At 39.8% G+C, this 23,501-nt stretch overlaps 1 long non-coding RNA gene across 1 annotated transcript in view; it reads right to left on the bottom strand.

Moving 5' to 3' along the window:
• Positions 1-5,019: 5,019 nt before the first annotated feature.
• The window catches only part of LOC141425488 (uncharacterized), a 70,944-nt gene continuing 52,462 nt past the window's right edge, over positions 5,020-23,501 (bottom strand). Inside the window, exons 2-3 of the long non-coding RNA XR_012450497.1 lie at positions 7,137-7,265; positions 5,020-5,712 (exon numbers count right to left, since the gene is read on the bottom strand). This is a non-coding gene — a long non-coding RNA (uncharacterized lncRNA). The remainder of the gene's footprint in view (positions 5,713-7,136; positions 7,266-23,501) is intronic.

Genomic DNA, 23,501 nt, shown 5'->3' with positions numbered 1-23,501 from the left:
ACTTTTTTGATTCACGTGATTATCTCCAGTTTCACCTATTTCCTAAAAATAAGTTTTATTCTTCTTAATGGCTGAATAATATTCCACTTACACCATAATCTTGGAAATTTCTAAGCAATGCGAGAGGAAGTTCTTACTATATATCATCATATTAATATGCTAATATTAATATTAATTTTTGAAGAATATGCTTGACAAAAATGAAAAATATGTTTCATTGAAAAATTTCAAATGAAATTTGAAACTGAAAAGAGAATACATTTAATTCACCTTGAGGAATTAATTTTATTTTTTATCTTATTTGTGATATGTTGACTTTAAATTTTTAATTAAATGAAAAGTGACTTAATTAAGTGAAAAGGCTGCCTTTCATTAGATGTGGTTAAAGCATCTTTACTGAGGAACTATCAAGAGAAGTAGCCACCATTGTAGGATGGTTTGTCTGGTGCTTAGAGACTGGCTCTGGGTTTAGTCCTTGACCACTCTGAGGCCTGGGTTTTCTTCTTTCTGACAGGAGAAAAGACAGTACTTCATGTTTTTTTATATTGTTGAAAGTTGACTGATGCAGAGGACTGTTATCATTTGCTATCAAGAGCTGATGGCACAGGAATTTCAGTGAAGAACTGTTGACAATTCTATGGCTTAATTCTCACCTCCTGAGTCAATTCTTGACAAGGGCACAGCCCAGCTTATCAGTAGGCCAGGCAGATGCAAAGCTACTTCTGGGTTTTAAGATATTAACTGTGGGTTATTTCTTAAAACTCCCATGGTACTTTCCATGAAGTTAAGAAATTTATCCCTCCAGCCATTTCTATTTTAACTGAATAAAATCTTTGTCTTCTGGCCTTGGAAACAGCCACATCTGGCCAGTCTCCCACATCCAGATGTTTACAGCAACCCTTGCCAGAACTCTGTCCATACCCCCAAGGAATTTCGCTGTGACTACTTGCATTTCCCCCACTGGCTCAAGAGCATTTCCACTGCATTTACATGTTGCTGGAAGTGTGAAACTTCAACACACGTTTTATTTTCTGTTTCCCTCATGCACAGGCTCATTGAAACTCAGAGGACAATTTTCTAAAATGGGTTGACTGATAGGGTCTTCCTAGGGTTAGGATGTGAATGGCAATTGGCAAATTGGGACAAATACCAAAGTCTTCTCTGTATTTTTAATAGTTTTATTATATTTTTAATTAACATACATTAATAATATAGGGGAGTCTCATTGTGATAATTCCATGAATGCACATAGTGTACCTAGAACAAACAAGTTTATCCCCTCCATTATATTTCCATACCCTCTCCATCCTCCCCACCTTTTCAAACAGTGAGTGGTGAGTTTCATTATGCTGTCTCCACATGTATACATGTAGCATACTTCAATGTTCTTCACTCCTCAAAAGCTTTCCTTTCCCCCTCCCCTCCCCACTGAAACCTCAGACTGCCAACCTTTCACATTCATTTCCTAACATAATCATCTTCATCATCACCACCACCACCATCATCATAATTTTAGGTCTAGGATTCATAAACGAGAAAGAACATGTGATATTTAGCTTTTTGGGCTTGTTTTATCTCATTCTTACTCAAAGTGATGACCCATGTTCTATCCATTTTCCTGAAAATGACATTATTTCATTCATTATGGCTGAGTAATATACATATATATGTATATATTTTCTTTATCATCAATTGTTGAGCACCTTAGCTCACAAGTATTTTTAAATCTGTGGCTACCTTTCACATTTTTTCTCCTGCAGATCATATAAAATTAGATATAGAATGATCCTTCATTTTATGATGGGAAAACAGAGACTGAAAGAAATGAAATGATCCATGTTGTCAGGTGCAATAATGAGTCAGTGCTGTTACTGAAACTGGTAATGCTGCAGGGAGGAGGTCTCCGAAGGGTAGGGGCCTCTACTTAGCCTTTAGGTACTGAGTTTGTGATGTCTCAAAAAACACATACTAGTAGATCCAAGAAAGTTTATTAGAAAAGAAAATGAAAGGAAGGATAGTAAACAATCCATACGTGGGTGTGGGCACATTTGATAGCAGGTATAATGAGTACTCTATCATAGGGGTATGTATGGTGAAAAGTAGGTGAGGGTTTTGGCTTAAATTCACCTAAGTGCTTCCCTTTGTTCTGGCACCTCACCTAGTATATTCAAACATTCTTGCTGTTACGTTTTACCAGTTGCACCCAGAGATATCAAGACTGGTTTGTTTATTAAATTGAGGACATTATGACATAGATATATGAACATCCCTTTAGACAAAGGATGGATTCTGCCAGATACTCCCTTCAAGGCAGGTATTCTACCTTAAGATAATTTGTTTTCTCTGTAGGCACTTTTGTGCTCATAGAAGTCATTTTACCAAAGTTTTTCTCAGCATAAATGTTTTTTAAAAAAAAAACAAAGGTATCCTTGGTTTCCAGAGCATATTAAAGATTTGGGCAATTGGGCAAGGTTAGAGGGAGAGCATGGCCTCTTTACTTTTTTATGTAATTGCAGCTTGTTAATGAAGTATGAAGCCTAAAGCAAAGAAAATAGTGCCTGTGTGCTTTTAATCAAGCAATCCATTAATATAATTCTTATCTCTGAATTCCTGGCTCCTGTTTTCCATGCCTGGTTTCCCTGACCAATCCTGCCTCAGTATCAGAGCTAGACTGTTGAGAACTTCTCACCACCACCATACTCTTGAGATCCCACTTCCTCTCCTTGGAATCATTTACCCTCCATATCATCTAGGCTTTTAAGGCCTTTATCCAGAATAGGAAGTGAAGTGTTAGTGAAACATGGGTGCTGTAGCTCAGGGCTTTGGCAAGTCAAGGAATCTTGGAGGTGGCTTCCCTATGAACCTTCAGTTTACCACCATCACCCTTGCAGAGTCCAGCTCAGGCATTCACACTCACTGCTCCAAACAACATCATAATTGACTAGCAGCTTATAACTATTTGTCATCTTAAAACCATTTGCTAACCTTCCCTGTTCAACTCCACAGTCCCATTTTTCTTACTTTCCTATGGTACTTGACTAGGAGTTTAAAAATAATAATAGAGGTTGGGTAAGAAGGCTCATGCCTGTAATTCTAGATATTTGGGAGGTAGAAATTCTGAGGACAGCCATTTGAGGCCAGCCTGGGCAAAAAAACAATCAACAAAAAATAAACAGTTGGCGAGATACTAACTCAACCAGTGGCTAGGCATGGTTGTGTTTACCTGTCATCCCAGCTACAAGGGGAAGCAAAAATAGGAGGATTGAAGCCCAGGCCAACCTGGGCATATACTGAGACCCTATCTCAAAAATAACCAACACAAAAAGGGCTGGTGGAGTGCTTCAAGTGGTAGAGCATGTATGTACTAGCAAGCATAAGGCCCAAAGTTCAATCCCAACACCACCAAAATAATAATAATAATAGAGACAGATCATGTATTCTTATACTTAGAACAAATCATGATAGCTGTGTTTTCCAGAGCAGGAAATTGGGAAGAGCTGATTTAACCTAAGTGAGGGTAGAGGATTGTGGTAGGAACAAGCACCCCGTGAGCAATCATGGGCTTCCTGTGTGACATAGCTAATGATATTATTGCTTTGTGGAGCCCTTCCTCTATAAAAATATTTATAATTATCTCACCTTTGCTTTACTATAATGACAAATATAATCCAAGTTGGATTCATTATTATATATTCACAATTACTGTGTCCCTTTTCTTCTGATTTTTAAAAGAAGTAATAATTGAGCATTTTTGAGCAATCCTCACCACTGCAACATGGGCCCTAGGCACCATGCCTCCTTTGCTAGATGGAGAAGCCAGTACCAGATGGGCTATGGAAAATTCTGGCTTTTCATGGTACCCTGAGTTCCCAGAATCCTGTTTCCTTCTTTCTAAAAGGAGGAGAGTCAGTCACCAGTCATCTGTGTGGGTGCTATGAGGATAGACATGGTAATTCATGTAAGACAAGAGTCCCCCCACACACACCAGTCTTTCTGTCTTGTAGAATGACAGACAAACCACTGGTTAGTGGCAGAACCATCAGCAGGATCCTGTGTCACACCTCCCCAGGTCACTTTTCTCCCACTGTACCATCCCTCTCTGCTCTTGTCTCCACATTCAGAACAGCACTACAACTCCCCATGGCCTAATACAGAATATTTTATTGCTCCTCAAAATATCTCAATCCATTAGCATTCCTTCCTTATTTCCCCCCTTCCCAGCCCCTGGAAACCACTAATTTACTTTCTGTGTCTGAGGATTTGGCTATTGAAATATGTCATGTGCACTGTATTCTTTCACTTATCATAATGCTTTCAGAGTTCACCACTTTGTAGCACACATAGGGACTTCATTTCTTTTTATATGGTGTAATAATATTCTATTATATGTACATACCACATTTTCTTTATCCATTTTTCAGTTGAAGGCATTTTAGTCATTTCTACCCTATTAGTACAAATGTCACTACTATGAACACTCATATACAAGTTTTAGGTAGATGTATGTTTTCACTTCTCTTGGGCATATAAATTTTCACTTATCTTGTCTAAGAATTTCTAGGTCATAGGAGAACTCTTTAATATTGTGACTGCTAAGCTATTTTCCAAAGAGGATGAACCATTTTTCTTCTCTACAGTGAACTAAATGGGATCAAATATTTCTACATGCTTCCTGATTCTTGTTATTACTTGTCTTCTGGCTTATAGCCATCCTAATGGGTGTGCTTATTAGCCAGTTATATATCTGCCTTGGACAAATATGTGTTCAGATTCCCTACCTGCTTTTTTAAAAACTGGGTTATTTTTCCCTTTAGTATTTAGTTATAGAAGTTTTGTATTTTTTTATTTTTATTTTATTCATATGTGCATACAATGTTTGGGTCATTTCTCCCCCCTTCCTCCCACACCCTCCCTTATCATCCCCCCACCCCCTCCCTTACCCCTCCTTACCCCTTGCTACCCAGCAGAAACTATTCTGCCCTTATCTCTAATTTTGTTGAAGACAGAGTATAAGCAATAATAGGAAGGACCAAGGGTTTTTGCTAGTTCAGATAAGGATAGCTATACAGGGAGTTGACTCACGTTGATTTCCTGTACATGTGTGTTACCTTCTAAGTTAATTCTTTTCTAACTAACCTTTTCTATAGTTCCTGGTCCTCTTCTCCTGTTGGCCTCAGTTGCTTTAAAGTATCTGCTTTAGTTTCTCTGTATTGAGGTCAAGAAATGCTATCTAGTTTTTTGGGTGGCTTACCTATTCTCACCCCTCCCTTGTGTGCTCTCGCTTTATCATGTGATCAAAATCCAATCCCTTTGTTGTGTTTGTCCTTGATCTAATGTCCGCATATGAGGGAGAACATATGATTTTAGAAGTTTCGTATTTATTCTAGATAAACATCACTTCTGAGTTCTGTGACTTGCACACATATGTCCCATTCTGTGTGTTGATCATACTCAAGCTCCATTGTTTCATTTGTCACTTGTGCTTTGGTGCTGTAACCAGGAGGGTTTTAGCCCACTTATAGACATGAAGATTTATTTCTTCTGTTTCTTCTAAGAATGCAGCTTCAGGTCTTACGTTAAGATTTACAACCCGTAGGAAGTCAATTCTTGTGTAAAGAGGGAGCCCAAGATCATTCCTCTGCATGTTGATATTCAGTAGTCCCAGCAACATTTGTTGAAAAGATTATTCTTTCCCTTAAATTGTCTTGGAACCTGTGTCAAAATCAATTGACCACAAATATGAACATTTATTTTGGGCTCTCAATTCTACTTCATTGAGCTGCATGCCTAGGTATACGGCAGTACAACACTCTTTTTCTATATCTTTGTAATAAGCTTTGAAATCAGGCAATATGAGCCTTCCAACTTTATCACATTCTGTCTATTTTAGGTCCCTTACATTTCCATGTAATTTTTAGGATCATGTGATCATTTCTGCAAAAACACAGCTGGGATTTTTTTTTTTTTTTTGGTGGAACTAGTGTTTGAACTCATGCCCTTGCACTTGCTAGGCAGGCACTCTGCTACTTGAACCACACCTTCAGCCCTTTTGGCTTTAGTTATTTTTCCTATAAGGTCTTGTGTTTTTTTCTAGGGCTAGACTCAGACTATGATCCTCCTAGCTATGCCTCCCTCATGGCTAAGGTGGCGGCACCACCATGCCTAGCTTGTTGGTTGAGATGGGGTTCTCGCTAACAGCTTTGCTTGGCTAGCCTCTAACCATGATCCTCCCAATCTCTGTTACTGAGCAACTGGGATTACAAACTTGAAGTGAGATTTTGAATCTTTAGATCAATTTTACATATAGAGGCACCTTAATAACAACTTTTCAGTGTTCCAACCCATATTCATAGAATGTCTTTCCATTAAATTTGTATCCAGCAGCTCATTTATAAATTCTAATAGTTTAGAATTATAATGATTCCTAAATATAAGATCATGTCATCTACAAAAAAGACATAGTCTTACTTCTCCCTTTCTCATTTGGTGGGTTTTGCTTCCCTTTTTGTTCAATTGTCCTGGCTAGATCTTCTAGGTCATTAGAAGTGAATAGAAGTGGTGAGAGCTCATCTTGTTCTTGAACTTCAGGAGAAAATGCTCAGTGCACCATGTGAAGGAGTGTTAGATGTGGATTGCATGGAGATACGAGATACTCATTATTAGGGTATTTGAGTCAGTTTTCTTCCATTCTGGGTTTGTTGTGCATTTTTATTAGGGAAGAGTGTTAGATTTTGTAAAATACTTTTCTCTTTTTCTTAATATGACCCTGTTGTTTTGTTGTTTATCCTATTAATTGATCTTGCAGTGTCAAAACTACTTCGTATTCTTTGCAAAATCCCACTTGGATTAATACTTTTTTTTACATCACTGGACTCAGCGTTTTGCTGAGGATTTTGTCTCTGTTGTCATAATGAATATTGGTTTGAGTTTTTCTTTTTTGTGTGATGATTTTTCTTAGTTTTAATATCAGAGTAGCACTAAATCATGGAATAAGCTTAGAAATATTTCCTTCTGCTCTCTTTTTTAAAAGAGATGGTGCTCTAAGTCATCTGAACCTGAACTTTTCTTTGTGGGAAAGTTTTGGTAACTGGTTCAGCCTCCTTACCAACCACGTTTGTCCAGATCTCCTTACCTACCGTGTCTGTTTAGATTTCTAGTTCTTCCACTGTCCATCTGGTACTTTGTGTCTGGTGTACATGGTAACAGAAAAAAGTTGATTTGGAATTTCTCTTCTTCTGTCAGAAGGTTCATCTCCGTGACAGTGGCTATACAGCAAAGAAGAAAGTAAAAATAATATGTTTACAAATTTTAGATGCCTGTTGCTATCATGACCTCATGGCTTTTCATATATCTCATGTTCTAGTTCTCCTCTTTAAAAACCCTTAACTGTAGAGTAATGAGACAGAGAGATTTGAATCCATTTTTCAGGGTCTCATAGATAAAAAGGAGAAATATCAAATTTCACCAAGAACCTGGCCATGTAAACATCTCAAAGCCCTTACATTATGTAATCCTTAGCAAAGGTGTGATGACTCAGACTCCACAGAATTGAGAACATGAAATTCTGCATTTTCTTCCTCCTTAGAATGGTTCACAAAAAAGAGAAATGCTATTTCTTCCCTGAAAATTAATTGTAAGTGTCTTTGATTTCTGTTTGAATGAAATGTCACATATATTTATGGAGAAGCACATTCACACAGAACTAGACAAGTAAAATTACCATTCTTTTAATTGCACAGTGATTGAATAAAGAGAAGAGATCATTCATCTTTGCAGCAGAGGTCTCAATCCTGTCATTAAAAGGAGATAAATTATTTCCCCCAATGTACTTTTTAAAAAACAAAAATTAACCACCAGCATTACCAACAAAACTACCTTTTCAACTTGTGTTCACACTGAAGTAAGAAAAACTATTTTAGCAAAGTTATCATTTTCCTAATATTTTCCCACCTCAGATTGCCTCATTTCATCAAGGGGCAGGCAGCCAGGCAGCTAGGAAGCTAGAACTTGCACAGCTCTAACAAGCAGTTTTGTGGCTGTTCAAAACTCATCTCCAACTTGCTTAATCAATATCCTCTTGTTTTCCTTCTTAGTTTTGTTTGCTTAGCTTTTTGCTTAGCTTTATCTTAGTTTAGAATGATAATCTAGGTATTACTATTTCTACTAAAGTACTCTATAAATTATGACTGACTGTCATTTATCACATCCATGGATTAACACAGATATTAAGCACATTAAAGAGAGTTTCATTTTCTACTTAATAGAGGCAAAATGATTATTCAACAGGTAACGAACCCTGAAAATATTTGCAATATCATGAAATGGTATTTTCTGGTGAGAGACATTATTATAAGAATACTACATTGACACCACAATTACTTTTTATTTTCTTTTTTCTTTCGTATACATAGGTCTCAGTTGTCCAGAATGAGATTTTCACCATGCATGGACTTCTTTTATTAATGTATTCTTTTATTTTATTAATGTAAAAAAGACCCATGCTGATATCACTCATCACCACAATACAAAAGTCATAATTGTAGCAATCAAATTTCAGTTTTCTGTCTTACATTCTTCCTCTTCACATATACCATTTGGAATGGTAAGTATTTTCCTAAACCCTGTGTTCTTCCTTATATTATCTTCTGCTGTGTTGAGACAGGGTCTTGCTATGTAGCCCAGGCTGGCCTTAACCTTGAAAATCTCCTGTCCAGCATCTCAAGTGCTAAGATTACAGGCACTGTACCCAGTTTTTTTTTGTTTTTTGTTTTGTTTTGGTTTGGTTTGGTTTCCCAGTGCTGAGCACCAAATTCAGGGCCTTGCACAAGTTAGCAAGCACAGTACCACTAAGCTACATCCTCAGTCCACCTCCCTTTTTTTTCATTTCTCCCCCTGCTCCTCCCCACCCTCCCTCGCTTTCAGGCAGAACATGTTCTGCCCTTTTCTCCAATTTTGTTGAAGAGAAGACATATGCAATAATAAAAAAGACAAAGCATTTTTGCTAGATGAGATAAGGATAGCCATACAGAGAGATTCCTAGCATTGCTTCCATGCACAAGTGTGTTACAACCCAAGATGATTCATCTCTACATGACCTTTTCACTAGTTCCTGATCCCCTTCCCATATTGACCTCTGTCGCTTTAAGGTTTAGCTCCTTTGCAGTGGGGACATCAAACACTTTCATGTTTTGGGTTTCCTACCAATCCCCATACCTCCTGTATGTGCTCTCCTCTTGTCATGTGACCCAAGTCCAACAGCATTGCTGTATTTGCCCTAGATCCAAGGTCCACATATGAGGGAGAACATATGATTTTTGGTCTTCTGAGCCTGGCTAACCTTGCTCAGAATGATATTCCCTAGTTCCGTCCATTTACTTAAGAATAATAAGATTTCATTCTTCTTCATGGTTCACTAAAACTCCATTGTGTATAAGTACCACATTTTCTTAATCCATTCATCAGTAGTGGGGCATCATGGCTGTTTCCATAACTTGGCTATTGTGACTAGGGCTGCAATAAACATGGGTGTATAGATGCCTCTGGGGTAACCTGTGTTGCATTCCTTTGGGTAAATGCCAGGAGTGAGATTGCTGGATCATATGGCAGATCTATGTTTAGATTTTTCAGAAGCCTCCATATTTTTTTTTCCAGAATGGTTGCACTAGCTTGCATTCCCACCAGCAGTGTACAAGGGTTCCTTTCTCCCCACATCCTCACCAACACCTGTTGTTGTTGGTGTTTTTGATGATGGCTATTCTAACAGGGGTGAGGTGGAATCTTAGTGTGGTTTTGATTTGCATTTCCTTTATGGTTAGAGATCCACCTCCCTTTTTTAATACAGATTTTTCTCTTTGATTAACAAATTGGTTCATTGATTTTTAAATGCTTCCCAGGTCCTAGTCAAATATGCCTTTCACACCATTGTATTTGAAAGAATGATTTTGCTCAACAGTTCTGGGGTAATCAGTTCTACATTTATTCATATGACTAACAAAGTCAGAGAATAATAAAGTCACTGGATAATAAAGTTAAGAAGTACTTCTCTGGGTTACCTTGATCACCTAGTGTTAAGTCCCTTCACAACACACTAATTTGGGCAGCTCCTCTTTTGGTTGATCAACACCATGAGTTTCCTCCCTGAAGGCTTTTCTATATGATGGCTAAATTAAGGACCTGTACTGAGGAAGTTTTAGGAATGAGGCCAGCTTTGGGGGCATTTTGCTTCATTTAGGTCAGTGGAAATTGATTCAGTAGGAAGAAAGTATACCAGGGCAGTGAAAAAAACACTGGAGTTAGAGCTTGGGGACATGGAATGGAGTTTCAGTTTTGCTGTATGACCTTAGGCAGAGGCTTTTACCTCTCTGGGCCTCAAGTTCCTCTTCTGTAGAATAAACACTTTAACCAAATTATTTCTAAGGGTCCTTTTAGATAAGACACCTGGGTAGAGAATGGCAAATAATCTGTTCCAAGTTCCACTGCTCCTCCTTCACTCACTTTACCAGCACACATTCCATGGAGCTCCTACCCTGTGGCAAGGACACAGAGATGCATAAGGCCCTGTGGTTCCTGGCTTCAGAATGCAGTCTTATCACACTGAAAGATCATACAGTATGTTTTCCAGCCTACATTGCTTACTGCTCTGTCTATGGGCAAAGACTCCATGTTAAGACTTTTTTGAATATAAGTGCCAGAAGCATTCTGGGGTTAACTTAGCAAACATAGGGACTTACAAAAACACAGAAGCATGACTTGGCAAATGGAAGGAAGGAAGGAAGGGGAGAGAAAAGAAATAAAGAGAGAGAAAGAGAGAGAGAGAGAAAGAAAGTCATTTCACTTTGGCTAGGTCTCCATTTCCCCTTGTCAGCTTGCTTCATTTTTCACTTTTGCAGAAGCTGCTACTTGGTATAAAATAGTTTTGACAACCACAATATTTCCAGAACACTGAGCACTAACAGCAGCTCAGTTTTCTGGAAAATCTCAACTCTTCAATTGCTACTGATGTTTTGTATATATAGCATCTGAAGAGACAAACTCTCTCAGTCTTCATTCTGAATTTCCAGACAAGGATGATGAATAAACAATCTTAGGCCAGTCACCCTCTCCCTCCATGCTAAATCAGTCCACTTTGGCCAAGCTACAGTGGATGTTGACAATGCCACTCATCCACCCAACCATAAGAACAGAATGGGAAAGACACATGACTAGGAAAGGTATCCTGACCTCCAACTCTGATGAGGCCCATGACAGATGCCCGTTTACTTGTCTCTGAATCTGGCTCTAGCCTTGAATGAGTACTTAGGATATACTTTATGAATGGATATACAAATGAATTTGACAAGTTGAAAATGAAATTATGGTAAAAGAAAAGTTCAAATGAGTCCTACATTGGGCTTTTTTACAGAATAAACTAAGGGAATATTCAAGCCACTCAATTTTGAAATAAGGTTTAAAGAAGGTAGTGAAACTTGACCCTAGACATATATGCACAGTCACATTTAGTACCATGCAATAGAAAGAAAAGACAGTCATGCCTCAGAACAAGTATCTATTTACTTATAAAGCATTGGATGAGGAGGAAGTGACAATGTAATTACATCCTTTTTTTGAATTTTCAGTGATTTAGAGGTTCTTGGAAATTCTTACACCTTTTAAAAACACTGACATCAGCAAGGTGGCCTACAGAGAGACCCATTTCAGTTTGCGTTGTCGTTGTCATGACCTCAAAGTCCAAAGAGAGTGTCTAATGGAAAATGGTGGCAATTTTAAGCACAAATGAGCCTAAACCAGTTTCCCATCCTTTCCATATTTTATAAGAGACTCAACTACTGTCTGCCAGCTTGAGGCTGGAGGAACCGCAGGCTCAGTGTTCTATAAAATGTCAATCTTCAGTTCCACTACTATTACCTGTATACAAAACCTAAAGGCTGCATGTATTGTAGGTCCTTCAAAGCTAAGAGTAGGACCAAGAACAAATTCATAAGTTAGGCCATTAATGGTTTAATCGCTACTGATGCTGGCTCTGATCTTAATATACCTGTAGGTAAACTTTGTGTTTGTACATCAACTTATTTGTTTGGCATTATCAAATTAGTTCTATTATATTGGCATTTTGACCTAATTTGTGCTTATCAGCCCATATTTTCCCAGGTGTGGCTATCAAGTGCTGTGTCAAAGCTGGGGTGTGCGGGTTTGAGTCTCACTGGCTGCAGGGTAGCTTAAAGAATGTCACAGATCAGTTATTTGCACAGACAGCAAGGCAAGAAGCAAAACAGACACAATGGTAGAAACCGTGGTGTTTTTGTGTTAATGTATATTTATTTAACATATATTTATAGAAATACTTACCTCATAGTCCCATATGAATGTATTTGTTATTTTAATTTAATTTCAAATTATATTTAATTCTATACAAATATGCAAAGCTTGCGACAGGTATATATTTTTCCTGTAGTTCATTTATTTTATGTGTTATGGGGCCTTTTTAGGGAAGGAATTCTTGACATTTTACTTTTGAAATTAAACTGATCATAATCTTAAATTGTGAAATAATTATTTTAATTATGTAATAATTTAATTACATAATACCTATTACAAAATCTTAATCATCTAAAATTCTACCTTTAATCTAAAATTTCTTGAGGAACAAAACTCTCCAGAAATTTTTGAGTACAAGAATTCCACTTGTGTTATTGAAGTATAACATGCCTATTTACAAAATGAGTATGTTTTTCTCTAAAACACTGAAAGTATTACAGAAAAAATAAGCTTCCTGAAGAAGCAGTTTCCATTTTAAAATTAATTTCAACTTCCCCTGGCTGGTTTTGTTTTACTAATTATGAGAAATTGCCCCTATAGTGAGGTAATTCTAAGTCTGATATTGTCACCATGGGAAAAAGAAAACTTCCAATTTTCCCTTAAGAGGATGTCAGTGCCGCAGACAGATAATCACTTCCCTGGAAGAATAACATTGCCTAAGAAGCAGAATTGTTTGTAAGTAAAATGCTAGTATGGAAAAAATTTATGGTGGAACTAAGAGTTGATTATGAAAAAATGAATTTATTTTCCTTTAAAAATACATCTGCAGAATATTGGAAATTGAGTTCTGAGAAGGACCTCGCTTCTGATGTAGAAGATGGAATGCTTACTCCTCACTCCTGATACCCTCTTTCCTGTGGAGGATTGTCTACTAGTGGAACATTCTAGTTGCTTGCTATGCTTGTTATCACCTGATTGAGTTTGGAGAAACTACAGATACTACCCCCTTCTCTCTGATGGAAAAAGATGTTCATGGGAATGACTCCTACAGAAAGCCTTACAGAGGCAGACCTCTTTTGAGGAAGGGTGCTATGGTTTGGATATGGTTTATACCCACCAAAACTCATGTTGAAATTTGGTTCCCAATGTGGTAGTGTTGGGAGGTAAAGCCTTTTAAGAGGTGATTAGTGTTAGACTGAAAAGCACAGAGGGATAGACCAAAAGTTGGCTCATGTCAGCACAAGTATATTCAAGAGAAGAAACCTGTGGAGGGGGTCTCCAGCAAGAGAGTTAGAGCACACTGCCTCTTACAGACTCAAGAGTGTTATAGGAAAGGAAGGACCTGGTAAGGCATAGAGGAGAATTTTCCATTGTGGCTTGTCCATTGTCTGTTGCTAGTGGTAGTCAAGGAATTGGGCCTTGTGTCCTGGTACAAGTACTGGGAACCAGGGCATTTAAGTCAGAAACCAATGGCAAGAATAGAAGCTGCTGGGAGCAGTCAAGGAACTAAGCCTTGTGTTCTGCTCAGGTGATGGGAAACAAGACATTTGCTTGTTTGGCCCATCTCTATGGGAGCCAAACAACTCTAAATTCGAGCAGAGTTTAAGAATGGCCTAAGTGATGTCAAGTTGAGACCTAACATTCCCACCTTTTAGTTGTTATAAAAGAAAGAGAAGGGAAAGGAGATTTTTTAGAAAGAGGGTGGTAGGGTTTATGGGCGGCAAGTTTCATCAGGTTGCTTCCTGCTGATGAGGGACATTGTCTTGGTTGAGTAGTGGTCGATATTGGAATTGTTGAAGGCATAGGACAATGTGTATTTGTTTTTGCATGGTGGTCTGGATGAGGGTTCCAGGCACTGGATTAAGCACCTAAAAGTTTGCTTGAGAAGACATGCCCCAAAAATTAGAAGGAGAAAAATGATTAATAAGGGACTGAGTACCAGCACAACCCAGGGGAACCAATTGAGAAAACATGGCCAGTTGTTCCATGTATTAAGTTGGATGCACAGTCATGGAGTCTTTTTACTGCATCCCAGATTATTCTGGATTGGTTGACATAGAAGCAACACAGAAAAAATGTCCCGGTGCTCATTAGGCAGGTCATTATAGAGTCATTTGGAAAAGAAGATGGTCACTGCCCCCTGTAAAGGATTCAGTCTCCACTATAAACAGATACTGAGTGGCCACAGCTATAGAAAAGAGAGGCTGAGCTGTTGAGAGTTTGGGGGTGTTGGTAGAGTGGATTTCCCATCTTGTTTTCATAGAAAAGCAGCAGGCATTGTGGTTCAACAAAGATGTTGTGAAGACTGAATTTTGATAGAGAAATTATTTTGTGGCAATTTTGTTTGATGTAGCTTGTGCTGGTAGTAGCCATTATCCAAAGTGGGAGTGTTTTTGGGTCAGGTGGAAGCCGAATGGAGACGAATGGATTAAGAAAATGTGGTATCTATACACAATGGAATTTTATGCAGCCATGAAGAAGAACGAAATGTTATCATTCGCTGGTAAATGGATGGAATTGGAGAACATCATTCTGAGTGAGGTTAGCCTGGCTCAAAAAACCAAAAATCGTATGTTCTCCCTCATATGTGGACATTAGATCAAGGGCAAACACAACAAGGGGATTGGACTATGAGCACATGATAAAAGCGAGAGCACACAAGGGAGGGGTGAGGATAGGTAAGACACCTAAAAAACTAGCTAGCATTTGTTGCCCTTAACGCAGAGAAACTAAAGCAGATACCTTAAAGCAACTGAGGCCAATAGGAAAAGGGGACCAGGAACTAGAGAAAAGGTTAGATCAAAAGGAATTAACCTAGAAGGTAACACCCACACACAGGAAATCAATGTGAGTCAATGCCCTGTATAGCTATCCTTATCTCAACCAGCAAAACCCCTTGTTCCTTCCTATTATTACTTATACTCTCTCTACAACAAAATTAGAGATAAGGGCAAAATAGTTTCTGCTGGGTATTGAGGGGGGGAGCAGGAAGGGGTGGAGTGGGTGGTAAGGGAGGGGGTGGGGGCAGGGGGGAGAAATGAACCAAGCCTTGTATACACATATGAATAAAAAAAAAAAAAAAAAAAACTGACAATTGTGAGTGGGAAACTCTTCAGAATCGGGAGTGGAGAGAGAAACAGATCTTGAGATTTTGCAGGACTTGAGAAATTGCCTGTGTATTGTAGGGAGAAATCTGCATTTGGAACAATCAGTGGTAAGGATGTAGTTACAGAAGGTTTTTGTTAGAGTTTCTGAAGGATTAGAGAAGGAGGTTGTATTCAGATGTTGAGATGCAGAGAGGGGCCTGTGTTTGAAGTGTAAGATGGGAAAAAATTGGGCCAGAACTAGTTGGTGGGATGTATATGACCTTTTAGAGGTAGATAGGTTTTTATAGCTGTTAAGAAGTGTTGTGGAGGGTCCAATTTGAAGTCAGGCTGGGGAGTGGTGTCAATTTGGGTCCAATCTAAAAGGGAAATGGGGTAAGCTGTTCCATCCTTGAAATGGAGGGGTAGACAGAGTCAACAGTCATTAGCAAAGGAGCTATTTTGGTCCTTTAGTAGTTGTGTGAAGTGTCAATTAGAGGTTTGCAATGGTAGGTCTGCTTAGGAAAAGGAGGCAAGAATAGAAGGGAAAGAAGGAGATTTGAGTTGGAAAGAAGTATGAAAAAGTTCCCTTATGCCATAGTTCACGTAAGAAGGAGAAGAAATTCTGAGGGGTGTAGTATATGGTGAAGGGACATCAGTGGAGGTCCTCCACAAGACAATATAGAAACGATTCAAAATGAGCTAGGGTCAGAGACACGAATGGTCAGGATGTCTCAGGGCTCCTAGTCAGACAAAATGAAATGGGTCCTGTGGGGAGAAATATTTAGATGAGGGGGGCAATGAGGGTGGCTTGGCAGCTTCTGTCAGGCTGTCTGGGGACTGACTGGGGGGTACCTTTAGTTGGTTGTGATGGACCCACTGTGACAGTGCCTTGAATCAGCCTGCAGTGGGTGTAGTTAGAATTACTTGGTGTGGTCCTTGCCATTTTTGTTTTAACGGTGTTGAGGAATCAGAAATCCATACTCAGTCCACTGGCTGTATGATGGGAGACTGAGCTGCAGTTAGAGGAAGGTTTAGGAAGACTGGTGTCAGCATATTGTCTAAGTTATTGTTGGGCAAGGTGGAGAATGGGCTAGATGAAAAGTGCATGAAGAATAAGGAGAGACTGAAGGCTAGTGAACTCCTGGCAGTTGTGGGTGAAGAGAATGGTTATGTGTTGGCTTAGTATAAATTTTTGTGCCCCAGATATTCAAGGGGCTGTCACCCCAGGGTCTTTAGGCAAGGGGGCCATCCTTGTATGACTGAGTCTAATTGTCTTGATAGAGATGCAACAGGTCAGGGTGTGTGACCAGAATCCTGAGACAGGAGGCCCAGAGGAATATTTTGGTTTGTGTGCAGGTACAAGCAAAAGGGTTGGGAGTAGTCAAGGAGCCCAAGTACCAGAGCTTTTAATAAAGCTTCCTTGAGTTTTATGAAGTGGGCCTTGATTGGCTTAGAGGGATCTAAGTGTTCCTTACAAACACCCTGTGATGCCATATATAGGAGCTTGGCAAGGAGACCAAAACTGGGAATCCACAGATGAAAATATCTAACCAGACCCAAAATGGACAGATGGTCCCTTTTTGTATTGGGACATGGTAAGTCTTGGATTATCTGTTTACAAAACTATGGGATGGCTCTAAAGTGTGAGGTAATGGTGAGACCCAGGTAAGTGACTTGTGAGAGTGACCGTTTATCCTTTTATATAAGAAATTGAGGAGTTGTATTTGAGGGGCAGACCCTAGGAGGGGCTACATAGAAGTAGGTCATCTACATATTGTAAGAGCCTGCTTGGAGAGAGAGAGACAGACAGACAGACACACAGAGAGAGAGAGAGAGAGAGAGGGATTGAGATAATTGGCCAGAGGCTAGCCGAACAAGTGGGTGCTGTCTCAGAAGGCTTGAGGAAAGATAGTCCAGGTTAGCTGGGTGGAACTGTGGGTATCAGGGTCTGTTCATGTGAAGGCAAGCAGATCCCATCTGGAGGGATCCAGGGGGATGGTGAAGAAAGCGCCTTTGAGGTTCAGAACAGAGAAATGAGTGGTGGAGCATGGAATATGGGTGAGAAGGATGTAGGGTTGGGGACAATGAGGTATATAGAGACCAATGCCTGGTTAATGAGACAAAGGTCTTGAACCAAGTGATAGTTGTTGGGTCCCTTTTTTACTGCCAAGATGGGAGTATTATGTGGGGAGTTAGTGGGCCTGAGAATTCCTGTCCAGAGGAAGCAAGAGATAGTGGGTTTTAAATCTTATAGTCCTTGTATTCCCAAGGAGTACGGAGTTGTCTGATGTACAGGTCTGGGGTTTTTAGAGTGATTTTTATGGGGGTATAGTGGGTAGCAACTATGGGAAGAGAGGTATTCCATACTTGGGGATTGATGAGAGAGAGTTGGGATGTGGGGTTGGTAGGGAGTGGGTCTGTCAGGGCAGGAACAGCATCTGGACAGCAGAGAGCTAAAAGTGTCTGTGTAGGAGTGATAAAGTGTAAGAAGGCATTGAATTTGAGGAGGATGTCCCTTCTAATAGGTGGAGCGGGACACTGAGGAATGACCTAAAAGGAGTGTGAAAACTGGATGTCAAACAGAGTACAAAGAAGATGGCCCACATGGGGTGGAGTAAAGGGCTTTCCATGAATCCCCACAATAGAGAGGGAAGCAGGGAATTGGGGTCCAGAAAATTCCAGTAAAACTGAGTAGGTTGTTCCATATCGATAAGGGAAGAGATCTGCCTACCTGATATTGACAGTTACCCTGGGCTCCGAGGCAGCAATGATCTCATTGCGAACAGCAGCTCCCAGGTCCCATCAATCTTCTGTCACCAGGCCTAGACAGTCTACCAATCCTGGGTCAGGGGTAGGTGACTGGTGAGTACTGGCTGTATTTTGGCAAGTGAGTGAGTCCCACTGTGGAAAATCTGATTTCCAGTGTCCCATTTGACCACATATAGGGCAAGGCCCTGATGACTGCCTAGGACTGAGGCAAGCTCTTGTCCAGTGGCCAGGCTGGCTGCATTTGTAATAGGACCACAGGGACGCTTTTGCCCCTTATTGATGTAAGTATAAGGTGTGTTATATGGGCCCTTTTGGTACCCCTTTTTGAATAGCTTCTGCCAACATCTGGGATTTTGATCCCTCCTGAATTTTTGGCTCTTTTTTCCTTTGGCTTTTTTGTTCTTCCTCTCTTTTGTTAAAGATCTTGGTGGCAGCCTTAAAAAGGTCCACTCAGGGAGTCTCTGGGCCATCTTCTAATCTTTGGAATTTTTGCGGATGTCAGGATAAAATGAAGGTGAGGTAAAGAGGCTTTTGTTAGTCTCAGGGGTTACAGGAGGTGTATTTAATCATTGCCTCTGTTAAGCAGTAATAAAAAATAGGTGTATTTTCATCTGCTCACTGAGTAATTTCCTTAATCTTTTAATTGTTAACTGCCTTTAGTGCAGACTTGTCCATCCCTGCCAGGAGACAGGTTATCATGTGTCCCTTTTGTCTTAGATCCTGGGAACATCCCTGGTAGTTCTAGTGAGGATCTTCCCTGGGGATAGCAATTGTTCCAGTAGGGTTATGGTTGGCATCCTGTGGAGCGTGTTTGCATGGGCTTGAACTGCCATACAGATACAGTTCCTATCTTCAGAAGAGAGAGTGGAGTAAAGGATGACATATATGTCACGTCAGGCCAGATCATAGAATTGGGTGAGATAAAGGAATTCCTTGCAATATGTGGTGGGATCTGGCACAAAGGAGCCAAGGCGCTTTTCAATTTGTGAGAAGTCAAAAAAGGAGAAAGGAACATAAATGAGGACAAGGGCCTCCACTCATGCACCTTGCAGAAGGGGAGGACAGTGGCTAGATCTGATGAAGAAAGGGGTAAAGGAGGGTGCAGGGAGTCAGATCGGGGGTGGGGGACAAGGGAGAGAAGGTGGGGGCTGGGAAGAGGATGGGGAGCAGAGAGGGCTTCAGCTGGAAGAGGGGAAGCAGGCTGGGTAGCAGGGCAAGGTCAAACTCTGCAAAAGAGTATCCAAGGGGAGGCTTGTTTGGTGGGAGCATTTCATTTAGAAGGAGGACAGAGGGAAGGTTTTGAGTGGAGGAAAGCAAAGGCCTGAATGTCAGGGAACTTGAACCATTTACCATAGCATTGGAGGAAGTATTCAAGATCAAACTGAATTTTGAAATTGAAAGTGCCCTGCTCAGGCCAATGATTATCATTGTGGCCAGACCATGTTACAGAAGAAAATTAGCTTTTTTGGTTTAATGGTGTCTGTGAGACCCAATATCTGAAGGTTTCAGAGGAGACATCCAGTGGAATGTCCTTCAGAAGTATGGACAGTTTCTGGCCCATTTTTGTGGAAAATGTGGTCAGTAATCCCCACAGTGATCCTATCTGGTAGGATAGACATATCAGAAGGCAGGAGCATCCACACTACCAACTGATAGTCTCTGATATGCCTCAGAGGCAGTGTCTCTGTATTTTGTAGGCATCCTCAGAAAATAACAGGTGAATCCACCAAGTTGGTGGATGGAGGAAGTCTCTCACCTGACTCTGAGATGGAGTCCTGGATTTTGGCAGTGGATGTGTGAGAGAAAACCAGACAGGGGATAACTCACCAAAACTGAAGGCCAGTGTTGGATAGGGGACCAGCAATGGGGAGTGGTCCCTGATGGAGCCATCAAAGAAAAGAGAGGGAGGAAGACAAGAAAGAGAGAGAGAGAGAGAGAAATTGAGTGAAGAAAAGAGAGGGAGAGGCAGGAGAGTTTAGGGAAGGATGGCTCTGGCTCTAGTCTCTTCTCAGGGTCTGGCAGTAAGATAGAGGTGAGCTGCCACTGCCCACGACTTCCAGGGTTGCAAGAGCAGGCAGCCCAGAGTTGAGCTTACAAATTCCATTCCCAGATTTCAGCACCAAATGTTAGACTGGAAAGCACAGAGGGATAGACAAAAAGTTGTCTCATGGCAGCACAAGTTTATTCAAGAGAAGAAACCTGTAGAGGGGGTCTCCGGCAAGAGAACTAGACCCCACTGTCACTTACAGACTAAAAAGTTTTATAGGAAAAGAAGGACCTGGTAAAGCATAGAGCAGAATTTTCCATTGTAGCCTGTTCATTGTCTGTTACTAGTGGTAGTCAAGGAATAGGGCATTGGGTCCTGGTACAGATACTGGGAACCAGGGCATTTCAGTCACAGACCAATGGCTGCTGGGGGGTAGTCAAAGAACTAAGCCTTGTGTTCTGGCACAGATGCCGGGAAACAAGACATTTCCCTTGGAGGGCCCATCTCTACAGGAACCAAACAACTCTAAGATCGGGCAGAGTTTAAGATGGCCTTAAAGAGGTCAAGTTGAGACCTAACAATTAGGCCAGTCATTAAGAGGGATTAATGTCATCCTCCTATGATGGGATCAGTTCTCACAGGAATGAATTCCTTATTGAAGAATGGGTTTTATAAATCAAGGTTACCCCTCTTTTTGTATGTGTTCACTTTTCCTTCCAATTTCTACCATGAGGCAGCAAAGGCCAAGCAGGCATCTGCTCTTGAACTTCCAGAACCATAAGCCAAAACAAATCTCTTTTCCTTATAAACTACCCAGTCTCATGTACTCTATAATAGAACCAGAAAACAGACCAAGATGCGGGATGGGGGAATTCTGACATTGCCCATGACTGGCTGGGAAAGCCTGCACTTTACTGCAGATTACTTACTCATCAATCTTATTTCTTAAGTAGTTCCAGCCTCAGTAAGGAATAAAGATAACAAGGATTAGGCTCCCATGAAGACCTCAATACTGATAAGAATTGATACAAATCTGCTTCTGCAAAACTATAAGCTTCACCAAAGCCATGGAAAGTTGTCTTGGAAGAATGTTAACTGATCTTCATTTGTTCATTTTCCAATTTCTTCCACTCTTTTTTAATAGTCTTATTTTATTTTTGAATTAGCATACATTAATAATATGAGGTTTCATTGTGATAATTCTATAGATGTTTACAGTGTACTTTGAACAAGTTCACTCTTCCATTATATTTCCACACCCTCCTTCCCTCCTCCCTACTTTTCAAACGCTTGGTGGGTTTTCATTATGCTGTCTTTACATGTATATATATATGTAGCATACTTTTCTACTTCCCTCCTCCCATTGATACCCCCAGACTGTCACCTTCTACACTCTTGTCCCATTATCATCACCACCATCATTTTTAATTCTAGGTTCCACAAATGAGCGAGGACATATGATATTTGGCTTTTTAAACTTGACTTATCTTACTCAACATGATGATCTGCAATTCTACCCATTTTCCTGAAAGTAACATAATTCCATTTTTCTCTATGACTCAATAATATATATCATATTTTACTTATACATTCATTGGTTGCTGGGTACTTTGGCTGATACAGTAAGCCATTGTGAACAGAATTGCAATAAAATGGGTATGTGGTGTCTCTGTTGTATATTGCTTTCTTTACACTCCTTCAGATATATGCCCAAGAGTGGTACAGCAGGGTCATAAGGTAGGTATATTTTTAGGTTTTGTTTTTTTTTAAGAACCTCCATACTGATTTCTATAGTGATTGCACTAATTTACATTCCCACCAACAATGAGAGGATTCCTTTTTCCCATGTCCTTGCCAGCATTTGTTGTTTGTTTTCTTGATGATTGCCAATGTGTAGTGAGATGGAATCTTAGTGTAGTTTTGATTTGAATTTTCTTTAAAGTGAAGGATAATGAACATCGATTCATGTATTTATTAGCTATTTGCATTTCTTCTTCTGAGAATTTTCTGTTTAATTCATTTGCCCACTTATTAGTTGGATTATTTGTTCTTTTGCTGTTTAGTTTTTGTGTTCTTTTTTTGTTTTGTTTTGTTGTTTGGCAATACTGGAGTTTGAACTCAAGGCCTTGGGCTTGCCAGACAGACATTCTACCACTTGAGCCACACCTCCATCAGGTGTTTTTCTACCTCTTTGTCTATTCTGGGTATTAATCCTTTATCTGTTGAACAGCTGGCAAAACAATTAAAATACCTAGGTATAAACTTAATGAAGGACATTAAAGACCTCTCCAATGAAAACTACACCTTGAAGAAAAAAATTGAAGAAGATACCAGAACATGGAAAGACTCCCATGTTCATGGGTTGGCAGAGTTAATATTGTGAGTATGGCTATACTACTGAAAGCAATATACAGATTCAATGTAATGCCCATCAGAATTCCAATTTTATTCTTCACAGAAATAGAAAAGTCAATCATAAACTTCATATGGAACCATAAAAAATCTGGAATAATAAGAAAAATCCTGATTGAAAACAGCAACAATAGAGGTATCATCATATTGGACTCCAAATTATACTACAGAGCCTTGGTAACAAATATACCATGGAACAAAAATAGAACACCATAGAAGACACAGAATCAAAATAATACAGCTACAGCCATCTTATCTTTGAGAAGGGAACAAAAAACTACACTAGAGAAAAGACAGTCTCTTCAACAAATGATACTGGGAAAACTGTTTATCTATATGCAGAAGACTAAAACAGACCCCTATCTCTCACCCTGTAAAAAATGTCAACTCCAAATGGATAAAAGATCCTAATGTAAGGCCTGAAAACTTTGAAACTACTACAGGAAAAAAAATAGGAAAAACTGTGGAAGATGTAGGCCTAGGTAATTACTTTCTATACAGGACACCAATTGACCAAAAAATAAGGGCAAGAATTGATAAATGACACTGCAACAAATTAAAAAGTTTCTGCATATCAAAAGAACCTGTTACCAGAATTAAGAGACAACACACAGAATGGGAGAATTTTCCCATTCTTAAGGAAAATCAAACCCATTGTTGTGGTTAGGCTTTAAGAATGCTAACTTATCATACCTCGTTCCTGTTAAGGTTTTGTAAGTTAGTTAAGAAGCAGATGCAGAAACCAGATACAAATCAGTATACTGACCTCACTACTGGTGATTAAAACTTTTGACGTGGACCCAAGGTCTAAATGGTCTTAAGTGAATTTGTTCATATCCACTCACCACAAGCAAGACAGCTGCAGGCCTCCCTCAGCAAAGCTCTGCCCCCCAACGCCCTTTCCTCGCCATCCCGTCCTAATGGCAGCACCTGGATTAATTTATGGAGTCAGGAGAACAGGTCCAGCCTGTGACCAGAAGGGAGGGCAGGTG

Source organism: Castor canadensis, chromosome 8 (assembly GCF_047511655.1).
Source record: "Castor canadensis chromosome 8, mCasCan1.hap1v2, whole genome shotgun sequence".
Taxonomy (NCBI): domain Eukaryota; kingdom Metazoa; phylum Chordata; class Mammalia; order Rodentia; family Castoridae; genus Castor; species Castor canadensis.
The sequence above is the reverse complement of the archived record's forward strand: the minus strand, read 5'-3'. Positions and strand labels throughout refer to the sequence as shown.